At 44.4% G+C, this 18513-nt stretch overlaps 1 pseudogene; it reads right to left on the reverse strand.

Annotated features, from left to right (window-relative positions):
* Positions 1–453: 453 nt before the first annotated feature.
* On the reverse strand, positions 454–4571 carry LOC143773885 (polymerase delta-interacting protein 3-like; annotated as a pseudogene).
* Positions 4572–18513: the final 13942 nt, after the last annotated feature.

Consider the following 18513-nt stretch of genomic DNA (forward strand, 5'->3'; position numbering starts at 1 on the left):
CCCCTTGTAACCTTCTCCCCTGCCTCCTAGCCCCCATGTGTCCCCTTGTGCCTGTCTTCCTTGCCCCCTTGTGCCCTCTCCCCTGCCCCCTCATCACCATTTGCTCGTGTCTTTCTCACTGCCCCTGTATGGAGGGGCTGCATTATACTATGAGGGGGGCTGCATTGTATTCTATGGGGGTTACATTGAATTTTATGGCGGGGGGGCCCCATTTGGAAGTTCGCACCGGGGCCCATAACTTTGTAGTTACGCCACTGTGTACTACAATGCTGGGAACAGGATAAATTGTCCAATGTCTAATGCCACACTCCTTCAAACATCAACTAAATCCTGGTGATCATCACCACCGTTAAACAAAAAAGACAAATGAAAAATGTTTTCTAAAGGAGTCTCTAGGCCCATATGTGAATTGTGAATCTCTCTTATTACAGTCTCCAAGTTGTGTTGGTCTCATCAGAGCTTAATCTTAAATGCAGGTGGTTGGATGACTGCTGATGACCCTGAATATTTAAAGAGTGATTTTAAGATAGTATCAGGATCAACTTCAGCTGGAAGATTTTAAACAACACTGGAGGAGGAGGAGTTTGTGCTCCTTGGACATTCCAAGCTTCCTTCTTTGATGTGGTTAATCATAGAAATATGGGATGGTCTGATGTTAGTGCAGCGCCCCAGAGTCCTGGTCGTTGCAGTACTGTGGCTCCGCCGCTAAGGGGGGCTATGGTACGTCTGATGGCACTGAAGGAGTTCATCTGACCAGGTATCACAGACACCAATACATTTCACAGTCTGGCCTCCAGGGGGAGCTAAGGGTACTATTCATTAGGCCACTCCTCACAGTCTGGTAAAAACTGGGGGTTAGATAGGAAGTTAGACAGAAAGCTGACTGGGTTGGAACCAGGCAACACCTTGTGGCAGAGGGTGTTGTAGGGGAAGATTCAGAGGGGTCCCTGTCAGGGGTGGGATCCTGACAGAGGCCTAGCAACCAGAGAGAACGTTACGGGACCGCGCCTGCACGATATAGCGGCGGTACCCTAAGAAAGGACAAGAAGCGAGGTTTATTGTGCTGAGTGAGAAACGAGATCAACGCAACAAGGAGAATACCAGTAGGAGTCGTGCTGTAAGACGAGGCAACATCCTATTGAGGCGCATAACCGGTGGCCGGAACGCCGAGGAAGTTTAGAGCTCCAAGCCAAACTTCAAACCTACGGCAGGACAGTCAGTTACAGGCGGGCTGTCTCACCCAGACCCAGGAAGACACAGGGGGGTAACAACAGGAGTGGGGCGACGCTGGAGTCCCGGAAGAGCTCCGAGCCTCCCCGTCATACGGGTGCGTCCTAACCGTAAGATCAGGGGGACGTAGAGGGAGAACATGAGAATCGAGTTGTGAGGGAACACGAGAAACAGACACAACAGTTGTGGGGTACTATCCCGTAAGCACAGCAGGGGAGGACCACAACACAAGCGCAGGAAGGTAGGCACAGATTTCCACCTGCAAAGGGAACTCTGGAGGTGCCATCGGACCGGCCGGACTTGCGCAGCCCTGTTAACCGTATTCCGGATTGAGGACTCAGAAGCCTTCAGTAAAGAGGTAAAGAGACTGCAACTTGGTGTCCTCGTTATTGACCGCGACCGGCACTACACCGCACCATAACATCAGCACCATACCACCACCTTTCATGTGTGCGCCCCTCAGCAGGGTCACGGACCGGGTCTAGCCACCGTGACAACCCCAGAGCAGAGACTCAGAGGCCCGGTACCAGGTACCCCTCGGCCCTGCGGCAGTGGGGGCGCTACATTATCACACTACCATTCAAAGAAAGATTGCATTTCATTGGTTGTCCGTCTAAGTATCTGTTGTATTTTTTGTAGACACCAACTGCATCTTCCTTTCTAACAAACACAACCTCTGCAGCTCCTGAACTCAACAAGCAGGTGCGCTTCAAGGCAACACGTACACAGAAAAGCTCCACAATATCTTACTCTGTGACTCTTGGATGCAAACTATTAATGGTCATTTTTAGGCCTTCTAAAGAGCTAAAGACAGACTCTTTATGAGTGGGCCCTACTGATGAACTTGCCTCCTTTGTGACAAGTGTCCTTGACACGTTGGCTAGAGCCTTTGTGTGCAATAAAGGTGGCTAAAGGCCCCGTCTCACATAGCGAGATCGCTAGCGAGATCGCTGCTGAGTCACAAGTTTTGTGACGCAACAGCGACCTCCATAGCGATCTCGCTATGTGTGACACGTACCAGCGATCAGGCCCCTGCTGCGAGATCGCTGGTCGTGTCGGAATGGCCTGGACCTTTTTTTGGTCGCTGAGGTCCCGCTGACATCGCTGAATCGGTGTGTGTGACACCGATCCAGCGATGTCTTCACTGGTAACCAGGGTAAACATCGGGTTACTAAGCGCAGGGCCGCGCTTAGTAACCCGATGTTTACCCTGGTTACCAGCGTAAATGTAAAAAAAAACAAACAGTGCATACTCGCCTTTCGGTGTCCAGGTCCCTTGCCGTCTGCTTCCTGCTCTCACTGAGTGCCGCCGTACAGTGAGAAGTGAGAGCACAGCAGTGACGTCACCGCTGCGCTCTGCTCTCGCTGTACGGCCGGATCTCAGTCAGAGCAGGAAGCAGACGGCAAGGGACCTGGACACCGAAAGGCGAGTATGTACTGTTTGTTTTTTTTTACATTTACGCTGGTAACCAGGGTAAACATCGGGTTACTAAGCGCGGCCCTGCACTTAGTAACCCGATGTTTACCCTGGTTACCCGGGTGCTGCAGGGGGACTTCGGCATCGTTGAAGACAGTTTCAACGATGCCGAAGTCGTTCCCCTGATCGTTGGTCGCTGGAGAGAGCTGTCTGTGTGACAGCTCCCCAGCGACCACACAGCGACTTACCAACGATCACGGCCAGGTCATATCGCTGGTCGTGATCGTTGGTAAATCGCTTAGTGAGACGGGGCCTTAAGTGTTGTGCTGAGTAGACATGGGAGCTGTGCATACATCATTCTGTACCCCTTTTGTAAGAGGTAAAGTTTGCCCAAGAGAAAATTAATTTCCAGACATTCACGCCCTTTTTTTAATATTGTTTGCAGCTGTGATCTTCATCTTCTCAGTGGGGATGTGGTAAAGTTCCAAGCCGTCATCAATACCATCATAGTCCATATCTTGTAAAGAGGAAATCTGGTGTTTCCCAGGGTAGTGGTTATCTATGTTTAGTGGCATTCCTTTAACAGTGTTCGTTACACTAGAACAAATCATTTTCGGCTGTGACATTTTGATATTATTGGTAATATGTATGGGTGAAGAAGAAAAACCTTGTGTCACGGGTGTGTTGATAGTTACGGAAGGTGCACTCCTCTTTAAACTTAGATTTTCACGAGCATCCATCAGTTTGTTTGATTTTCCTCCACTGATCTGCTTTCTCTAATTCTGCATCTCACGAACATGTTGCACTTTGCCCTTTATACGGACATGTGCGTCCTTGGCAACAAAATTTTTATGGACATTTTTTATGCCAAGCTTCACACGCTCATCTGTTACACCGATCTTCTGAAGGGCATGAAACACATTCTAGTAATTGGTGGTGGCTAAACGACTAATCATTGTGTTAGGGCTGGCGGAACGCACCAAGTAAATATGGAGATAGTATAGATGCGTTCGCAGCCCGGTGTCCAATGTGCAGGAGTGGAACCTGCTGCTAGTAAATGGCGGCACTATATGGCAGTACTATGCATGAATAGACACGGGTTCCGTCACCCGGTCTGTATAGGAGCGAACTCTGTTGCTTCACAGAGTTGCCGGGATTAAAGGTAACGCTGTGCTCTGTTAACTTCACAGAGGATCACAGCTCACTAACAGAGCAGGTAACATACAGTGGTCATACAGTCAGCAACAGCACACAAACAACTCTCCGGAGGTGCCGGAATTCTAGTGGCTATACGCCAGCCCTAAATTCACACACACAAACTCCTCTCTGGAGGTGCCGGAATTCTAGTGGCTATACAGCCGACCATGAGCACACACTGACACAGACCATAAAGAAGCTAAGCTCATACACAAGATCATAAGTTGATACTAGCCGTGCGGCCATGCAAACCTTTTATAGAGAAAGCTCTCCAGGACCTTCCTAGTGGTCCAATAGGAACTGCTTCAGGACCTGAGCATGTGACCCCTGACCTCCAATGAGAGGTCATCCCTTGGGCATGCTCAGTGGAGGAAAAGCAGGACTTAGTCCCAGGAGTGTCTGCTCGCTGCTGAACAGTGCTGGTTACAATGGCTGAGCCTGGAAGATTAGCAGTAACCGAGTGCACAGTATCTGACTGAGCCAGACACTGGGACTGACATCTCCGCTGAGCAGGCTCCACTGCGGCTGAAGAAGAATAGGAGAGCGCAGCGGAAGTGGCTCGAGATTCCCCCTGTGCAGCGGCGGGAACTCGCCACCTAACACATTGTAGGCTGTATCCAGAATGTCATACCTCCCATAGCTACCGCTGTTATTATCCTGTACGTTCCCATTCCTGCCTTCACCATGCCCCTTTTCCTGATCACTTCATCCAACGATTCGTCCGCCATATTTTTACTAAACACCTGCACCTTCACAGCAGCAACTCTGTAGGAAACCACGCTACTGTTTTACAAGGTGTTAATTATGCCCCTAAAAAATGTTTTTTAAACACTATATTGATGTGCACCCCCAGGGGCAAATGTTTGTCAGTTATACACTTAGTGTATGAGCATTCCAAGTATAGGTGAAGCGCTCCGTTTTAATGTGACAATTTTTTTATGAGACCATCCTCCATGTTTCTTCCAAGGGGGATTGTGGTGCGTGCAAATTATGGCCAGGCTTTGCATTCACTTCATGGACAAAATTTAAGGTAATAAAAAAATAATAATGGGAACTTTTGTGGCCATCCAGTATGTGGTCTCAAAGGGTTATTGGAATGCATGTAACATTGGTGCAGGGCAGGACTTGCATTCACTGCATAAGCAATCAGTATGGGAGACACACTGTCTTCTAATGGGAACAATTTTGTCATGAGGCCCTCAAGTATGTTTGCTGAAATGGTAGTTGGGGTGCAAGTAACTTTGAGACAGGCCAGGCCTTTCATTTAATGCACAAGCAAACACAGGCGCCACAGCCCATGCCATTTTGCTAGAGATAAAAAATAAATTAGGCTCAAGATGTGGCTGGCTGCGCCTGCACAGCAGCATTTATCAGAGTGAAATAGATGTTACTAAGCAGGTACAGCCATTTTGATTAAGATCTTTTTTTTTTCAACAAAACTAAATATCTAAATAAGATGAAAACATGCATATTATCCATTGTATCATGCTACAGCACAGGCTCCAGGGCCTGTGGGATGAATGTGATTTTTTTTTCAAACAATATTCTATGCAGTATGAAAAATAGGGGGCAGGTCACTGAAGGACCAGTGACCTGTCATAAGTAGTGATGAGCGAATATACTCGTTACTCGAGATTTCTCGAGCACGCTCGGGGGCCCTCCGAGTATTTTTTAGTGCTCGGAGATTTAGTTTTTTCTTGCCGCAGCTGAATGATTTACATCTGTTAGCCAGCATAAGTACATGTGGCGGTTGCCTGGTTGCTAGGGAATCCCCACATGTAATCAAGCTGGCTAAGAGATGTAAATCATTCAGCTGCGGCAAGAAAAACTAAATCTCCGAGCACTAAAAAATACTCGGAGGACCCCCAAAAATACTCGGAGGACCCCCGAGCATGCTCAAGAAATCTCGAGTAACGAGTATATTCGCTCATCACTAGTCATAAGCCATACAGATCAATATGTAAAGCCCCACTCACATGTCCACCCACAGCCCTACCCACAGGCCACCCCAAAGCACGAGAATCTCATTAATTGAAAATTACAACTACAGATTAAACAACAACCACAAGACGGATTTTATTAACCAAGGTATCAATTTAGTCAGTATAACCACGACAGTCTGACACTGTCTATAGGTTACTGTGCACAATTCTGATGACAGGTTCCTTTTAACCATTGTGAAGGTATGACTGAAATTGATCAGTGATCTAACTCATCAGTGGTTTTGTTGCAGATACAATATCTGCCGCAAGTGTAAAATATTCCTGCAACAAAAAACAACAAGCTTTGTGGAGCAACAGGGTTGTTTCATGTATCACTTCAAACAGCTAAATGAATCCCTATCTTCTTAACTGAAGAAGAGCCACTTGACCAATGTATAATCACGCCAATGTCTGTCTGCTGTTATGATCTTTAGTGGTTGAGGATCACAAATTACTCCAGCAAGGTGACTAAACATAGGACAAGCTCTAGGGAGGTGGAAAACTGGACTGACCGCAAAACTGAACCTATCCAACCACACTAGAGGCAGCCGGTGAACGTGTCTAAAATCATAGACGTCTCGAGCCAGCCTGAGGATCTAACTACCCCTAGAGAGAAAGAAAGACCTCTCTTGCCTCCACAGAAATAATCCCCAAAGATATAGAAGCCCCCAACAGATAATAACGGTGAGGTAAGAGGAAGGCACATACACAGGGGTGAAAGCAGATTCAGCAAAAGAGGCCCACTAATTCTAGATAGCAGAAAATAGAAAAGGGGTCTATGCGGTCAGTAAAAAACCCTTACAAAATATCCACACTGAGATTTCAAGAACCCCCACACCAACTAACGGTGTGAGGGGAGAAACTCAGTCCCCTAGAGCAACCAGCAAGTAAGAAATCACATTTTAACAAGCTGGACAAAAAACATGATGAACGCTGATAATCAGAAACTGAACAAACAAAAACTTAGCTTGTCTTGGAGAGACTGGGAGCAAGGTAGTCACCAGGAATCTGAAGAGCACTGAATACATTGATAGCAGGCAAGGAACTGAGTATCCAGGTGAGCTAAATAGGAAACCAACCAAGGATAACGAACCAGCTGATGAAGCCAACCTGCAGAAAGACAACACTACACAGTACCGCTTGTGACCACTAGAGGGAGCCCAAAAATAGAGTTCACAACAGTACCGCCCCCTTGAGGAGGGGTCACCGAACCCTCATCAAGTCCCCCAGGGCGATCAGGACGAGCTGCGTGGAAGGCACGAACCAAATCGGCCGCATGAACATCAGAGGCGACAACCCAGGAATTATCCTCCTGACCATAGCCCTTCCACTTAACCAGATACTGAAGTCTCCGTCTAGAGATACGAGAATCCAAAATCTTCTCAAACACGTACTCCAATTCGCCCTCGACCAGCACCGGAGCAGGAGGCTCAACAGAAGGAACCACAGGTACCACATACCTCCGCAACAAAGACCTATGGAACCCATTATGGATGGCAAACGATGCCGGGATATCCAAACGAAAAGACACCGGGTTAAGGATTTCCAAGATCTTATAAGGACCGATGAAGCGAGGCTTAAACTTAGGAGATGAAACCTTCATAGGAACATACCGAGAAGACAGCCACACCAAATCCCCAACACGAAGTCGGGGACCCACACCGCAGCGGCGGTTGGCAAAGCGCTGAGCCCTCTCCTGTGATAATTTCAGATTGTCCACCACATGGCTCCAAATCTGCTGCAACCTATCCACCACAGAATCCACCCCAGGACAGTCAGAAGACTCGACCTGACCCGAGGAAAAACGAGGATGGAAACCAGAATTGCAGAAAAAAGGCGAAACCAAGGTAGCAGAACTAGCCCGATTATTAAGGGCAAACTCGGCCAATGGCAAAAAAGTCACCCAATCATCCTGATCAGCAGAAACAAAACATCTCAAATAAGTCTCCAACGTCTCATTAGTTCGCTCGGTTTGGCCATTCGTCTGAGGATGGAAGGCCGACGAAAAAGACAAATCAATGCCCATCTTAGCACAAAAAGTTCGCCAAAACCTGGACACAAACTGGGATCCTCTATCAGACACAATATTTTCAGGAATGCCGTGCAAGCGAACCACATTCTGAAAAAATAAATAAACCAAATCGGAGGAGGAAGGCAGCTTAGGCAAGGGCACCAAATGGACCATCTTGGAAAAACGATCACACACCACCCAGATGACAGACATTTTCTGAGATACTGGCAGATCCAAAATAAAATCCATGGAAATGTGCGTCCAAGGCCTTTTCGGGACAGGCAAAGGCAAAAGCAAACCGCTGGCACGAGAACAGCAAGGCTTAGCCCGAGCACAAATCCCACAAGACTGCACAAAGGAACGCACATCCCGCGACAAGGAAGGCCACCAGAAGGACCTAGCCACCAAATCTCTGGTACCAAAAATCCCAGGATGACCCGCCAACACCGAAGAATGAACCTCGGAAATAACTCTGCTGGTCCATCTATCCGGGACAAACAGTCTCTCTGGTGGACAACGGTCAGGTCTATCCGCCTGAAATTTCTGCAGCACTCGTCGCAAATCTGGAGAAATGGCAGACAAAATCACTCCCTCTCTGAGAATACCAGCCGGCTCAGAAACTCCCGGAGAGTCAGGCACAAAACTCCTAGAAAGTGCATCAGCTTTCACGTTCTTCGAACCAGGCAGGTATGTGACCACGAAGTTGAAACGGGAGAAAAACAACTACCAACGAGCCTGTCTAGGATTCAGGCGCTTGGCAGACTCGAGGTAAATCAGATATTTGTGATCAGTCAGGACCACCACACGATGTTTAGCTCCTTCGAGCCAATGTCGCCACTCCTCAAATGCCCACTTCATAGCCAACAACTCCCGATTACCAACATCATAATTTCGCTCGGCAGGCGAAAACTTTCTTGAAAAGAAAGCACACGGCTTCATCACAGAGCCCTCAGAGCTTCTCTGCGACAAAACAGCCCCTGCTCCAATCTCGGAAGCATCAACCTCGACCTGGAAGGGGAGAGAGACATCTGGCTGACATAAGACTGGAGCTGAAGAAAACCAGTGCTTAAGCTCCCGAAAGGCCTCCACGGCCGCAGAAGACCAATTAGTCACATCAGAGCCCTTCTTGGTCAAATCCGTCAAAGGTTTAACCACACTAGAAAAATTAGCGATGAAACGACGGTAAAAATTAGCAAAACCCAAGAACTTCTGAAGACTTAACAGACGTGGGCTGAGTCCAGTCATGAATAGCCTGGACCTTGACTGGGTCCATCTCCACAGTAGAAGGAGAAAAAATAAAACCCAAAAAGGAGACCTTCTGTACTCCGAAGAGGCATTTTGAGCCCTTCACAAATAAAGCATTAGCACGCAGGACCTGAAACACCATCCTGACCTGCTTCACATGGGACTCCCAATCATCAGAAATCACCAAAATGTCATCCAGATAAACAATCATAAATTTATCCAGATATTCTCGGAAAATGTCATGCATGAAGGACTGAAACACAGAAGGAGCATTAGAGAGTCCAAAAGGCATCACCAAGTACTCAAAATGGCCTTCGGGCGTATTAAATGCTGTTTTCCATTCATCTCCCTGCTTAATGCGCACAAGATTATACGCACCACGGAGATCTATCTTGGTGAACCAACTGGCACCCTTAATCCGAGCAAACAAATCAGACAATAGTGGCAAAGGATACTGAAATTTGACTGTGATTTTATTCAGAAGGCGATAATCTATACACGGTCTCAAAGAACCGTCCTTCTTGGCCACAAAAAAGAATCCTGCACCAAGAGGGGAAGAGGATGGGCGAATATGTCCCTTCTCCAAAGACTCCTTTATATAACTCCGCATCGCGGCATGCTCTGGTATAGACAAATTAAAAAGTCGTCCCTTAGGGAATTTACTACCAGGAATTAAATTTATAGCACAGTCACAATCCCTATGAGGGGGCAGGACACTGGACCTGGGCTCATCAAATACATTCTGGTAGTCAGACAAAAACTCAGGGACCACAGAAGGAGGGGAAGAAGCAATAGACACCAATGGAGTATCGCCATGAATTCCCTGACAACCCCAACTAGACACAGACATAGCTTTCCAATCTGAAACTGGATTATGAGCCTGCAGCCATGGCAGACCCAAAACGACAACATCATGTAAATTATGCAGAACAAGAAAGCGAATCACCTCCTGATGAACGGGAGTCATGCACATGGTCATTTGCGTCCAATACTGAGGTTTATTCTCAGCCAATGGTGTAGCATCAATTCCCCTCAGAGGAATAGGAAATTCCAAAGGCTCCAGGACAAAACCACAGCGCCTGGCAAATGACAAATCCATCAGATTCAGGGCAGCACCCGAATCCACAAAGGCCATAACCGAGTAGGACGACAAAGAACAAATCAAAGTAACAGACAAAATAAATTTAGGCTGTATAGTACCAATGGTGACAGGTTTAGCAACCTTTTTTAAGCGTTTAGAGCATGCTGAGATAACATGAGCAGAATCACCACAGTAAAAGCACAACCCATTTTGACGTCTATGACTTTGTCGCTCAATTCTGGTCAGAGTTCGATCACATTGCATAGACTCAGGTCCCTGTTCAGAAAACACCGCCAAAGGATGAGCAGATTTGCGCTCCCGCAAACGCCGATCAACCTGAATGGCTAAAGCCATAGAATCACTCAAGACTTGTAGGGGTGGGGAACCCCACCATAACATCCTTAATGGCTTCAGAAAGACCTTCTCTGAAATTTGCAGCCAAGGCACACTCATTCCATTGAGTAAGCACTGACCATTTCCGAAATTTTTGACAATACACCTCTGCTTCATCCTGCCCTTGAGAGAGGGCCAGCAACGCTTTTTCTGCCTGATTCTCAAGATTAGGCTCCTCATAAAGCAATCCAAGAGCCAGAAAAAACGCATCCACATTAAGCAATGCAGGATCTCCTGGTGCCAGAGAGAAAGCCCAATCCTGTGGGTCGCCACGCAACAAGGAGATAACAATTTTTACTTGCTGAGCAGAATCACCAGAGGAACGAGGTCTCAGAGATAGAAATAACTTACAATTATTCTTAAAATTCTGAAACCTAGATCTATCTCCAGAAAACAACTCAGGAATGGGTATCTTTGGTTCTGACATAGGGCTATGAATAACAAAATCCTGAATACTTTGCACCCGTACAGCAAGATGATCCACACTAGAAGTCAGAGTCTGAACATCCATGTCTGCAGCTGAGCTCAAAACCACTCAGAGTTCAAGGGGATGAAAGAAGCTAGACAGACTGCAGCACAAAAAAAAAAAAATGTACTCAGGTCTTCTTTTAATCCCACTTCTGCGATGCAAAAAACACTTTTTGGCCTGCTATACTGTTATGATCCTTAGTGGTTGAGGATCACAAATTACTCCAGCAAGGTGACTAAACATAGGACAAGCTCTAGGGAGGTGGAAAACTGGACTGACCGCAAAACTGAACCTATCCAACCACACTAGAGGCAGCCGGTGAACGTGTCTAAAATCCTAGACATCTCGAGCCAGCCTGAGGAACTAACTACCCCTAGAGAGAAAGAAAGACCTCTCTTGCCTCCAGAGAAATAATCCCCAAAGATATAGAAGCCCCCAACAGATAATAACGGTGAGGTAAGAGGAAGGCACATACACAGGGGTGAAAGCAGATTCAGCAAAAGAGGCCCACTAATTCTAGCTAACTAACGGTGTGAGAGGAGAAACTCAGTCCCCTAGAGCAACCAGCAAGTAAGAAATCACATTTTAACAAGCTGGACAAAAAACATGATGAACGCTGATAATCAGAAACTGAACAAACAAAAACTTAGCTTGTCTTGGAGAGACTGGGAGCAAGGTAGTCACCAGGAATCTGAAGAGCACTGAATACATTGATAGCAGGCAAGGAACTGAGTATCCAGGTGAGCTAAATAGGAAACCAACCAAGGATAACGAACCAGCTGATGAAGCCAACCTGCAGAAAGACAACACTACACAGTACCGCTTGTGACCACTAGAGGGAGCCCAAAAATAGAGTTCACAACAGTCTGCATCTACATTGTTTTTCAATCCTTTAAGTTGTTCATTTTTCTTTATCTTATTTATTGGCTTTTTGCTGAAGAAGCAAAAATACCCAAAAGGGATTTGACTAAAGTTATTTAATGACAGATCCTTTCTAAAAAAAAAAATATTGGTCTACACACTTCAAATAGTTCTCAAGCAAACAATTATTAAGACTTTTAAAGAATGATATGAAAAGCAAGATATTGTTATTAGATGTAAAAGTACTTTATAACCATTTCTTACAGTATGTTTAAATAGGTGTCTCATTCCAGACTGCTTTAGTGGATTTATTGAAATAAAGACAAAAAGAACCAAAAGTAACCAAATAACATTGCCACCAATATTATTCAATATGTGATTCATATTGAGTGTTTTTTGTCCTCTTTTCCTAGGCTACTATTTTTAGAAGAGAAGTTTATGTTCCAGTGTTCCCCTTCATAGTCTGCTGCACAGTACTGAGAACAATGAGTAGAGTCAGCCATTTTGAACTAAATGAGCTGATTCTTTAGTTACTCCTTCCTCCAATGGTTTATAAAAGCATATACAGACTTTATCTTTTTTTTAATCTTTCCCTTTTCTATCTTCATATCCAAATGCACATGCAAGACCCTGTGCAAATCAAAAATACACCTGTCATTTTAGGCAATTTTCAAAATAAGCTGTCATGTGCTTGAACATGAGTAATGTCCCTTAGCTGGTGGGTATAGACTAGCTGTTATGATGTATAGCACTGTATATATGTAAATTTAGCATTGCTGTTACCTGTCCTGCCTAGGGCATCTAATCTTTGACCCTTCATCTATGGGTGGATCCCTCCATGTAACTATGCGTCGGTTACTGTAATAACCCAGTAACCACCTTTGACATCCCCATCCAGTGTTTTATAAGGCCAATTTAGACACCTACATGCTTTCTGAGTATTCAGCATTCAGTTACCATATATACTTAAGAAGTTTACGACATAATCCACTTCATTCAGCGGACTAATCATCTCTTCAGTGAACTGCTGCTTGTTTATCAACAACCTGCAATTACTTCCAAGCTCAGACTTGCATATCCTGATGCTGTTCACACTTACAGCTCTGCTCCAACAGTGTGTAATTTTCTCTGCAGGAAAGTGTCCTGTTTGCTCATTCATATTGCTGTCCTGTGTGTGTGAGCGTTTGTCTGCTGCAAGCATGTCTGTTATGATCTCACAAACTCACACGTGTAACAGAAGAGAGAAAGAACTACTAAAGAGAGAAGTGGCCCCTCTATCTCACTGGTCCCTGCACAGAATAGAAAAGGTCCTAGCCACACAGCTAAATACACTTCCTAGGACCTGGCTCCCTAAAAGGCCATTGGGGCCGCAACACAAATCAAACAAAGGTAGACACGAGAACCAAGGGTGACAAGCTATTAGGATAGAAAAGATAGACAGAGATACAAAAGGAGAACCAAAAAAAACAAACATAATAAGCGAAACCTCCCAGACCCTCAAACATGGAGAAGATTTGCAGCAGGAAAAAGTGAGACTCATCGGACAAAGTAAAGGAAAATGGAAACAAGAAAGGAAAGTCAAGACAAAGAAACCATCAGCAGTTGGACAGAGACAAAAAGGACTGTAGCCCAGCAGGGAGGGAAATGGACCACACAGCAAAAGGTCACCAGATTGAAACCGAACCATGACAATATTTAACTCCTCTCTTCTGATACTGATGCTGTTCACACTTACAACTGTGCTGCAACAGTGTGTAAAATTATCTGCCAGAAAGTATGCAGTTTAAATTTTCATCATTGTAATCTTTTGGGTAAGCATTTGTCTGCTGTAAGCATAATTAATTTCTTTCTGCTAAAACTGATGGGGGTCACTCTTACTACAATGTGTAATCTCTGCAGGCAAGTATCCAGTTTGTGTGTTCCGCAGTGATGCACTCTTTGTTAACAATTTATCTGCTGATTGCGTACCTCTCTGCCATTAACCTTCTGTCTGCTGTAAGTCCTGGATTAACCATACTTTTACAGTTCGCGTGTATGTCTACATTATTGGTTTTGTCTATTAGTGTTTGACTTGTTAGTTTAGAGAATCCATCTCACCAGCTGAGACCCTTAGCACTAGTATGCCAAAATAGTTGCTATAGGCCTTGTATGACTTCCACCACTAGCTAGACAAAAGTGAAAGTATAGTTAGGAAATCAGTGTGCAGCTTCATTTCTTAGAGGGGCCAAACTATAATATAGATTTGTGGTCATCACAGTTTTCTTACCCATCTCCCTTTAAATTTCATTTATATGCTAAATACATTTGTTTCAGTAATAGCAACATCTTAAAATCGATAAAAGGCAGCATCATTTTGACTGTTAAAAAATATACAAAGTAGATAAATGATTTTATTAAAAATTATTCAAAGAAAAAAATAAAGCATGATGCTTTAGGGCAGTTTGCTGGCATGAAAAAATGCTTTGACGTCACTGCCTTCAGAATAAATTCCTCCAGCAGTCATATGCATACTGTAGACTGCTGTACGGCGTAAAAAACACACAATTCATTCATCACTGACATATGGCTATTGTGATGAAAAACGTTTATATTGTAGTTTTACAATTGCTAAGCTAGTGGGATTTAATCGTTTACTTGCATGGCATGTTCATAAGAAAATCGAATATTAGCAAGTCATGCACATTACCATCTGTTCAGGTAACAAATTGACTTTATGAAGAATTTAGAGAGAGACCATGTTGCTAGATGAAATAAAATTAGAAAACATGCAAGAAAGCAAGGAACAAGGAAGTGTTTGTAATAAATTTTAAGATTAAGAAAATTCTGTTTTCTTTATTACCAACTCATTTTTACATCTAATTTATATCTAATTAAGTAACTTAATTATACTGGCATATTTCTTTATGGCAGAAAGTTCTCATGAACATAGCTATATTTGAGACCTGACATTGCTTGAAGGGATGTGTGGTGTTATGATCCTTAGTGGCTGAGGATCACAAATACTCCAGCAAGGTGACTAAACATAGGACAAGCTCTAGGGAGGTGGAAAACTGGACTGACCGCAAAACTGAACCTATCCAACCACACTAGAGGCAGCCGGTGAACGTGTCTAAAGTCCTAGACGTCTCGAGCCAGCCTGAGGAACTAACTACCCCTAGAGAGAAAGAAAGACCTCTCTTGCCTCCAGAGAAATAATCCCCAAAAGATATAGAAGCCCCCAACAGATAATAACGGTGAGGTAAGAGGAAGGCACATACACAGGGGTGAAAGCAGATTCAGCAAAAGAGGCCCACTAATTCTAGATAGCAGAAAATAGAAAAGGGGTCTATGCGGTCAGTGAAAAACCCTTACAAAATATCCACACTGAGATTTCAAGAACCCCCACACCAACTAACGGTGTGAGAGGAGAAACTCAGTCCCCTAGAGCAACCAGCAAGTAAGAAATCACATTTTAACAAGCTGGACAAAAAACATGATGAACGCTGATAATCAGAAACTGAACAAACAAAAACTTAGCTTGTCTTGGAGAGACTGGGAGCAAGGTAGTCACCAGGAATCTGAAGAGCACTGAATACATTGATAGCAGGCAAGGAACTGAGTATCCAGGTGAGCTAAATAGAAAACCAACCAAGGATAACGAACCAGGTGATGAAGCCAACCTGCAGAAAGACAACACTACACAGTACCGCTTGTGACCACTAGAGGGAGCCCGAAAATAGAGTTCACAACAGTGTGGTTTAGGAAATTTGTTGAGATACAGTGGGGAAAAAAGTATTTAGTCAGCACCAATTGTGCAAGTTCTCCCACTTAGAAAGATGAGAGAGACATGTAATTAAAATCATAGGTAGACCACAACTATGAGAGTCAAAATGATAAAACAAATCCAGATAATCACCTTGTCTGATTTGTCAAGATTTATTTTGCAAATGATGGTGGAAAATAAGTATTTGGTCATTAACAAAAGTTCATCTCAATATCTTGTTAGATATTCTTTGTTGGCAATGACAGAGGTCAAACGTTTTCTGTAAGTCTTGACAAGGTCTGCACAACATTGTTGGTGGTGTGTTGGACCCTTCCTCCATGCAGATCTCCTCTAGAGCAGTGATATTTTGGGCCTGTCACTGGGCAACACAGACTTTCAACTCCCTCCAAAGGTTTTCTATGGGGTTGAGTCTGGCTAGGCCACTCCAGGATCTTCATATGCTTCTTACAAAGCCACTCCCTCATTGCCCTGGCGGTGTGCTTGGAATCATTATCATGCTGAAAGACCCAACCACGTTTCATCTTCAATACCCTTGCTGATGGAAGGATGTTTGCACTCAAAATCTCACAATACATTGCCCCATTCATTCTTTCATGTACACGGATCAGTCGTCCAGGTCCCTTTGCAGAGAATTAGCCCCAAATCATGATGTTGCCACCCCCATGCTTCACAGAAGGTATGGTGTTCTTTGGATGCAACTCAGCATTCTGTCTCCTCCAAACATGACGAGTTTTGTTTCTACCAAACAGTTCTACTTTGACTTCATCAGACTACATGACATTCTCCCAATGCTCTTCTGTATAATCCAAATGCTCTCTATCAAACTTCAGACAGGCCCGGACATATACTGGCTTAAGCAGGGAGACACGTCTGGCACTGCAGGATCTGAGTCCCTGGTGGCATAATGTGTTAGTGATGGTAGCCTTTGTTACGGTGGTCTCAGCTCTATGCAGGTCATTCACTAGTTCCCCCGTGTGGTTCTGGGATTTTTGCTCACAGTTCTTGAGATCATTTTGATTCCATGGGGCAAGATCTTTACATGGAGCCCCAGATTGAGGGAGATTATCAGGCCTCTCTCATCTTTTTAAGTGGGAGAACTTGCACAATTGGTGACTGACTAAATACTTTTTTCCCCACTTTATAATTTATTTTACACTTCACGAAAACACTCATTCTGCTGAGCACTGCTATATTCATCTATGTTCACTATGATAAAGTCTATGCCAGACATCTCTGGTGGCAGCTAATCTGCTAGAGAGCAAAAGGACAGTATGAAATTAGAAATGCCAGATTCTTATCTCCCCCAATAACTATCAGTCAGAGGCATCCATACACATTGGACTGTCAGCCGAACCCATCAATTTAATCTGATTTGGCTGATTTTAGTCTAATGTGTATTTGTAACACTACTAACACTATGAAAAGGGTACACAGCTCTGGCAAAAATTAAGAGACCACTGCAAAATTTTCAGCTTGTCTGATTTTTCTCTTTATAGGTATATTTTTGAGTAAAATGAAAATTTTTCTTTTATTCTATAAACTACTGATAACATGGCTCCAAAGTTCCATGCAATAGATTTTGTATTTATTTTCTGAAAATGAGAAATTGTCAAAATAACAAAAAAATGCATTGATTGCAAATCTCAAATAATGCAAAAAAAAAACAAAAAAACAAGTTCATAAGAATTTAGAAACAACAATATTAATGATTTAACTTAGGAAGAGTTCAGAAATCAAAATTTTGTTAAATAACCATGATTTTGAGTCACAGCATCCTCCTTCTGTAGCTGTACAGAGCCGGGTCCGGAAATGTTAAGGCTGCCTCCCTTTTTGCCTGGAGGAAGGAATGAGGAGCCGGACCGACCTCATGACCCGGATAGGAGGGGCAGCCTAATAGGCAAAGCGCGTGCAGCCACGGGAAGCTTCATGAAAGTCAGCAGCAGCACGCAGCCGGGTGAGCAGTGTGCTCTATTCTCTGAGCACCTGCGCCACAACGTGCTGCGTTGTTTGGTCTCTGCCGCATCCAGCAGGACAGCTGCAGACAGAAGTGCTGTGCGCCCTGTAGCTGCCAGAGACAGAAATGCGGTACGCTCAGTGACTGTGAGAACCGCGCATGTTCAGAGGAAAGAAGGCCGAGTACCGGACAGACTCTTGCGGCCTTACCTGCCACTTGCTTCCCTCCCATTTATGTTTGACTTTGAGAGCGCAGCGGCCTTATTTGATTCGGCCACCCGTGCTTATGGACTAGGGGCTCAGCAGAAGGTACTGGAGACCGATCGCGGCTGCCAGAAGACGGACCTTTGCTTAAATGATCCCATCTGAGGACATCGCCCAGCTGTTGCTGGTTCTACAACCCCAGGCAAGATCATCTGCTACAGAGGACCATACAGGACATGGTAAGTTCTTTCTTTCTTTCAATGTTCTTTTTATTGAGAGATAATGAATAACATACATCTTCTGAAAAAAGTAACCGTAATAGAATGTATATATTCAGTTGCATTACTGGTAGAATAAACTTCTAGTATTTATCATATGAGAACATATTTACCGTTAATATTGCATTAACAGATACTTTCAATTTAGTCGAGAAAATATCTTTATCAATAGAAGAAGAGAGCGAGTAGAAGAAATAGGGGTAAAGTGGGTGAGTGAGAAAAGGAAAGGGGAAAGACCCAAGGGGGTGGGGGGGGTTGAAGCAGCACCTTTGGATGAATACGAAATTATGGCATTATTGCATAGTAAAATAAGGACTGTGCCCTGAATTGGGTCCATGACTTCCATATGCTATGGAAGTTAGCAGAGGTGTGGTTGACTCTAGCTGCTAATTCCTCTATATGGTATAATTGTTCGATTTTGGAGAAAAGT

This window comes from Ranitomeya variabilis, chromosome 5, assembly GCF_051348905.1.
Source record: "Ranitomeya variabilis isolate aRanVar5 chromosome 5, aRanVar5.hap1, whole genome shotgun sequence".
Classification (NCBI taxonomy): domain Eukaryota; kingdom Metazoa; phylum Chordata; class Amphibia; order Anura; family Dendrobatidae; genus Ranitomeya; species Ranitomeya variabilis.